The sequence below is a fragment of the Zophobas morio genome, unplaced genomic scaffold (assembly GCF_036711695.1).
Source record: "Zophobas morio isolate AGI-343-1 ecotype UQ-CSIRO unplaced genomic scaffold, CSIRO_AGI_Zmor_V1 ptg000022l, whole genome shotgun sequence".
Taxonomy (NCBI): Eukaryota; Metazoa; Arthropoda; class Insecta; order Coleoptera; family Tenebrionidae; genus Zophobas; species Zophobas morio.
The window spans coordinates 342,151-349,232 of record NW_026972127.1 but is presented as its reverse complement, the minus strand read 5'-3'; positions in this window follow the sequence as shown (position 1 = coordinate 349,232).

Genomic DNA, 7,082 nt, shown 5'->3' with positions numbered 1-7,082 from the left:
TTTTTCTTTTAGGACTTCAGGCTACACGAAGGCCTTTGTACTTGATGCTATTAATTCGAAAGAGAGCACGCTCTAGTCGAAAGTTGCATCGTCTGCGGGATATAATGGCGGCGAAACTTACAGGAAATCTATTAAGCTTTAAAAGAAATAAAAACATGCTCGAGAGCTTTTTCTTACAAATTAATTGACTCCGCCGCAAAAGTACGTGCGCGTTCCACTACTCCGCAACGACAGAAAAGACTCTTTTTTATTTTTAAGTAATTGATGGAATTTTTCTACGGTGTTTGCGTCCTACTTTCAGCGAGATGCCTTAAGCCGGAACGAAAAAAGGTTAATTACTTATCGGAATTTTATTGGAGGGTTTTGGAAAAGCTCGAGTACTCGCGGAACTTTCGCACTCCGGTTTCGCTCAAATGTAATTTGAATCTTCTAGCTTTGTAAAAAAAAACGACAATGTCGAGTAGAGTTTTCATTATCCTGATCAAAGTTTCTGTTTTTGTTAAGGGGTTTGTTCGTGTCGCGGACAGATCAAATGCCCACAGCTAATTAGCTTTTATTTGTGTCTGCGTTTATGTTTAGTTTACCTTTATTGGACTATCATTAAAATAATTAAAAATTTAATTAATAATAGATAGGACGCTCCCGTGTGTGTATTTATTATGGCACGGCTGAATATTTTGTGATTGGAGTTAGCTTTGATATTTACTAATTTAGTAAATGTAAATATTATTTATCTGGAACAGGAAGTGGTATCATGTTTCTATTCAAGCTCCGAACACTGTATACAACAGCGCTGATTGATGAGAGCTTTAGTTCGTTGGATTAATTGATGCGTTGAATGCAACATTTTATTTTTAGTACTCATAATTTTTAAGTTCAGCTTAAAAGCTCAAGAGCTTAAAGTGAGTAAGATGACGTCGTAGCGCCAAATTTGGTGACTAGTTGTTAGTTGTTTTAATTTTTCCAACCTGAATTGAAATTTTTATGAAACGAAAAGCTCCCTCACTTGTAAAGCTCGCCACGATGTTTGTTTTTGTTTAAAAGCTTAATTCGACACAATGCCCGTTTTTTACACAAATAATTTTAAAAGTCAAAGAACGGAAAAGATTTTCCGACGAATGATTTTGTTCAGTGTATTAAATAAAAATTAAATTCTTGTTCTCAAAGAACGAGCGAAGTTGACGTGCCACGAGATTTCTTTTTAATTTTCGGATATTTTATAAGTATTATTTGACGAGTGGAATCTCCATGCTACGTCTACAGGGAAAAATAGAATTGAAAATCTGAAAATCAAAAACTAGAAATCAAACAATGGAAAAATCTGCAATTAAAAAATTCGAAAAATACCAAAACTGAAATGTCGAAAAATTGAAAAACCGTAGAATCAAACATTCGAAAAATCTAAAAACCGAGACATTGGGAAATCGAGAAGCCCAGATGTCGAACCATCAAAAATTTGAAATTGAAATATTTGAATTAAAAAACTCGAAAAATTAAAAAATCGATGCATCGAAATCTCCATAAATTGGAAAATCGGAAAACTGAAACTTGAAAAAATTAAAATCCGAAAATTGAAAACTTGAAAAATCAAAAAATTGAAAGACCGAAAAATCTATAAGCGAGAAGTCGAAAATGTAAAAGATTAACAAATAGAAATTTAAAATTTAAAAAGACAAAAAATTAAAATGTCGAAAAATTGAAAAATCGATAAATCCAAACATCAAAAAATCGAAAACTTAAAAAATCGAAATATCGAAAAATCGCAAAATTGGAAAATCCTAAAAGTGAAACATCGAAAACTTGGAAAATTGAAAAATTGAAAATTTCGGAACCCCAAAAATGTAAATATTGAAAAATCGAAAAATTTGAAGAATCGAAAAACTGAAATCGTAAAACTGAAATATCGGAAAATCGAGAAATCGAAAAATCAAAAAACGAGAAATCGAAAATTCGAAAAATTGAAATACCGAAAAATCTAAAAGCGAGAAGTCGAAAAATCGAAAGATGGAGCATCAAAAAATGAAAATTCAAAAGATTGAAAATTGAAAACGAAAGTACTAAAAAACCGAAAACTCGAGAAATAGAAATATCTAAAATTAAAAAAAATGAAAAATTAAAATGTGGATAAATTGAACAATCGGAAAATTGAATCCAGGAATCAAAACATCAAAAGATCGAAAAATTAAAGTATTGAAAAATTGAAAAATTTGAAAAATCGAACACTGAAATCGTAAAATTGAAATATTGGAAAATCGAGAATTTGAAGAATCGACAAATTGAAAAATCCCCAAAGTAAAATCTAAAAGCAAGAAATCGAAAAATTGTTAGATAGAGATATCGAAACATCAAGAAAGTGAAAAATCTAACATTTAAAAATTCAAAATATTGAAAATTGAAAACTGAAGAACTAAAAAACCGAAAAATCGAGAAATTGAAATATCTAAAATTAAAAACAAAACGAAAAATTAAAATGTCGACAAATTGAAGAATCGAAAAATTGAATCCAGAAATCAAAACATGAAAAACCTGAAAAATGGAAACATCGACAAATCTCAAAATTGACAAAATCCTAAAACTGAAAAATCGAAAATTTGGAGGAATCGAAAAATTGAAGAATCGAAAAATTGGAATCGTAAAAATTAAATATCCAAAAATCCAGAAATTCCAAAACTTGAAAATTTGACGAATCGACAAATTGAAAAACCGAAAAATCTAAAAGCAAGAAGTCGACAAATCGAAGATATTGAAACATAAAAAAAGTTAAAAATCTAACATTAAAAAATTCGAATAATTGAAAAATGTAAACTAAAGCACTAAAAATCGGAAAAATCGGGACATCCAAATATCTAACATTAAAAAAAGATAAAAAATCAAAATGTCGAAAAATTGAATCGAGAAACCATTATCTAAAATTTAAAAAAACAAAAAATTAAAATGCGAAAAAATTGAAAAATCGAAAACTTGAAAAATCGAGAAATCACAACATGAAAAAAGTGAAAAGTTAAAAAATCGAAATATCCAAAAATCCCAAAATTGAAAAATCCTAAAACTGAAAAATCGATAATTTGGAAGAATCGAAAAACTGAAATATCAGAAAATCGAGAAATTGAAAATTCGAAAAATCGAAAATTTGGAGAATCGACAAATCGAAAAATCCTCAAACTAAAATGTCGAAAAATTGAAAAACCCAAAAAACTTTGAAAGCGACAAGTCGAAAAATCGAAAGATAGAGATATCGAAACATCAAAAAGTGAAAAATCTAACATTTAAAAATTCGAAAAATTGAAAATTGAAAACTGAAGTACTGAAAAACCGAAAAATAAAGAAATCGAAATAACTAAAATTAAAAAAAAAACCGAAAAATTAAAATGTCGATAAACTGAAGAATCCAAAAATTGAATCGCAAAATCAAAACATCAAAAAATCGAAAAATTGAAATATTGCATCATCGAAAAATTTGAGGAATGGAAAAACTGAAATCGTAAAACTGATATATCGGAAAATCGAGAAATTGAAAAATAAAAAATCGGGAAATGGAAAATTCGAAAAATCAAGAATTTGAAAAATCTTCAAATTAAAATGTCGAAAAATTGAAAAACCGAAAAATCTAAAAGCGAGAAGTCGAGAAATCGAAAAATAGAGATATCGAAACATCAAAAAATAGAGAAATTGAAAATTCGAAAAATCAAAAATTTGGAGAATCGACAAATTGAAAAACCTTCAAACTAAAATGTCGAAAAATTGAAAAACCGAAAAATCTAAAAGCGAGAAGTCGAGAAATCGAAAAATAGAGATATCGAAACATCAAAAAATAAAGAAATCGAAACATCAAAAAAGTGAAAAATCCAACATTTAAAAATTCGAAAAATTGAAAATTGAAAACCGAAGTACGAAAAAACCGAAAAATTGAAAAATCGAAATAACCAAAATTAAAAAAAAAACAAATAATTAAAGTGTCCATAAACTGAGGAATACAAAAATTGAAAAATTGAAATCATAAAACTGAACTAACGAAAAATCGAGAAATTTAAAATAAAAAATCGGGAAATCGCTAAGATAAAACTGATTTTGAGAATTTTTATGAAACGAAAAGCTCCCTCACTTGTAAAGCTCGCCACGATGTTTGTTTTTGTTTAAAAGCTTAATTCGACACAATGCCCGTTTTTTACACAAATAATTTTAGAAGTCAAAGAACGGAAAAGATTTTCCGACGAATGATTTTCTTCAGTGTATTAAATAAAAATTAAATTCTGGTGCTCAAAGAACGAGCGAACTTGACGTGCCACGAGATTTCTTTTTAATTTTCGGATATTTTATAAGTTTTATTTGACGAGTGGAATCTCCATGCTACGTCTATAGGGAAAAAAATAGAACTTGCTTTAAATGCCGGTGTGTCAAAGTGAAAATAAAATTTTTAGAATTTTAAAATCAGTGTAATTTTTTGTTATAAATTCGGACACCATCTCAAGCGAGAAACCACCAAGAGAAAAAGCTCTATAAGTTTGTAATTGTAGTCGGATTTTTAATTACACAAAGTCCTTAGAGGAAACTGCCAAGAAAGTTCGGAAACTTGTTTACATCGGAATTGTCAAATCTCCTAACAACTGAAACAATGCGTTCATGGTCCAATATAATCAAACTTTGATTTATGCGCACCACTATCTCCGTACTGCGGAACACTAGGAAGTTCGATTGGGTGTCAAGAGCGAATTCTGTACCAATCCAGCGTGGCCATGCGTGTGATATGACGTCATCAAATTGTTGAAGGGAATGCGAGGCAAATATTTTTCAGCAAAACGCGGAAAATTAGACACTCCTTCAATTCCAGTAAAGAAATCATCGTAACTGTTTTACTTTTTTTATAAACACTCTGTATATTGAGAATCAATTTTGTATAACCACAACAAATTGTCTACCTTTAATTACGTATGGACAAAATAATACAACACATATTTTCATTCATTGTTAAAAAAAATTCAAGAAAATTGGAATAACGTGGCAACGTTGGATCGGAATTTCAAAAATGAATTGTGACTATAAAGCGTAAGAAGAAGTAAATCAAATTTTATTTGACTATAGTGGGGTTCCAGTTTACCTTTTTCAAAAGTCGAAAAATTTTAAGATTGTAAAAAAGTTTAAAATCGGGAATTCCAAACATCAAAAAATCGTCAAATCGAAAAATAAAAAAAACGTTAATATAAAATTTAAAAAATTGGAAAACTAAAATTCAAAAACTACAAATCAAACAATGGAAAAATCTGCAATTAAAAAATTCGAGCCATTGAATAATCGAAAAATAAAAACAAAATCGAGAAAACGAAATTGAAAAATTGAAACATTTAGAAATCGAAACATCAAACGATTGAGAAATCGAGAAGCCCAGAAGTCTTCGATTTTGAAATATTTAACTTAAAAAACTCGATAAATCGAAAAATTAAAAAATCGATACATCGAAATCTGGATAAACTGGAAGATCGGATATCTCAAAATTGTAAAAATTAAGAACCGAAAAATTGAACATTCAAAAAATCAAAAATTTTAAAAATCAAAAAATTGAAAGACCGAAAAATCTAAAAGCGAGAAGTCGAAAAATCGAAAGATTAAGAAATAGAAATATCTAAAATTTAAAAAAACAAAATAATAAAATGTCAAAAAATTGAAAAATCGAGACATCAAAACGTCAGAGAATCGAAAAATTAAAAAATCGAAATATCGAAAAATTCCAAAATTGGAAAATCCTAAAACTGAAACATCGAGAACTTGAGAAATTGAAAAATTGAAATTTCGAAACCCCAAAAAGTTAAATATTGAGAAATCGAAAAATTTGAAGAATCGAAAAACTGGAACTGAAATTTCGGAAAATCCAGAATTTGAAGAATCGACAAATTGAAAAATCCTCAAAGTAAAATCCAAAAACAAGAATTCGAAAAATCGAAAGATAGAGATATCGAAAGATCAAGAAAATGAAAAATCTAACATTTAAAAATTCGAAAAATGGAAAATTGAAATCTGAAGAACTTAAAACCGAAAAATCGAGAAATTGAAATATTTAAAATTAAAAAGAAAACGAAAAATTAAAATGTCCATAAATTGAAGAATCGAAAAATTGAATCCAAAAATCAAAACATCAAAAAATGGAAAAATCGGAATATCGAAAAATCCCAAAATTGAAAAATCTTAAAACTGAAAAATCGAAAATTTGAAGGAATCGAAAAATTGAAGAATCGAAAAACTGAAATCGTAAAACTGAAATATCCGAAAATCGAGAAATCGAAAATTCGAAAAATCGAAAATTTGAAGAATCGACAAATTGAACTATCCTCAAACTAAAATTTCGAAAAATTGTAGAATCTTCAAACTAAAATCTCGAAAAATTGAAAAACCGAAAAATCTGAAAGCGAGAAGTCGAAAAATCGAAACATCAAAAAAGTGAAAAATCGTAACATTTAAGAATTCGAAAAATTGAAAACCAGTACCAAAATACCGAAAAATAAAGAAATCGAAATAACCAAGATTTAAAAACAACGAAAAATTAAAATGTTGCTAAATTGAAAAATCGAAAAATTCAATTACAAAATCAAAACATCAAAAAATTGAAAAATTGAAATATTGAAAAATCGAAAGATTTGAAGAATCGAAAAACTGAAACATCGGAAAATCGAGAAATTGAAAAATAAAAAATCGGGAGATTAAAAATTCGAAAAATCCAGAATTTGAAGAATCGACAAATTGAAAATTCCTGAAACTAAAGTATCGAAAAACTGAAAAATCGAAAAATCTTAAAGCAAAAAGTCGAAAAATCGAAACATAAAAAAAGTAAAAAATTTAACATTTAAAAATTTGAAAAATTGAAAATTGAAAACTGAAGCACTAAAATACCGAAAAATCGAGAAATCGAAATATTTAAAAAAAAAAATGAAAAAATAAAATGTCAATAAATTGAAGAATCGAAAAATATATTTGCAAAATCAAAACATCAAAACATCGAAAAATTGAAATATTAAAAAATCGCAAAACTGAAATCGTAAAACTGAAACAACGAAAAATCGATAAATTGAAAAATAAAATATCGGGAAATCCAA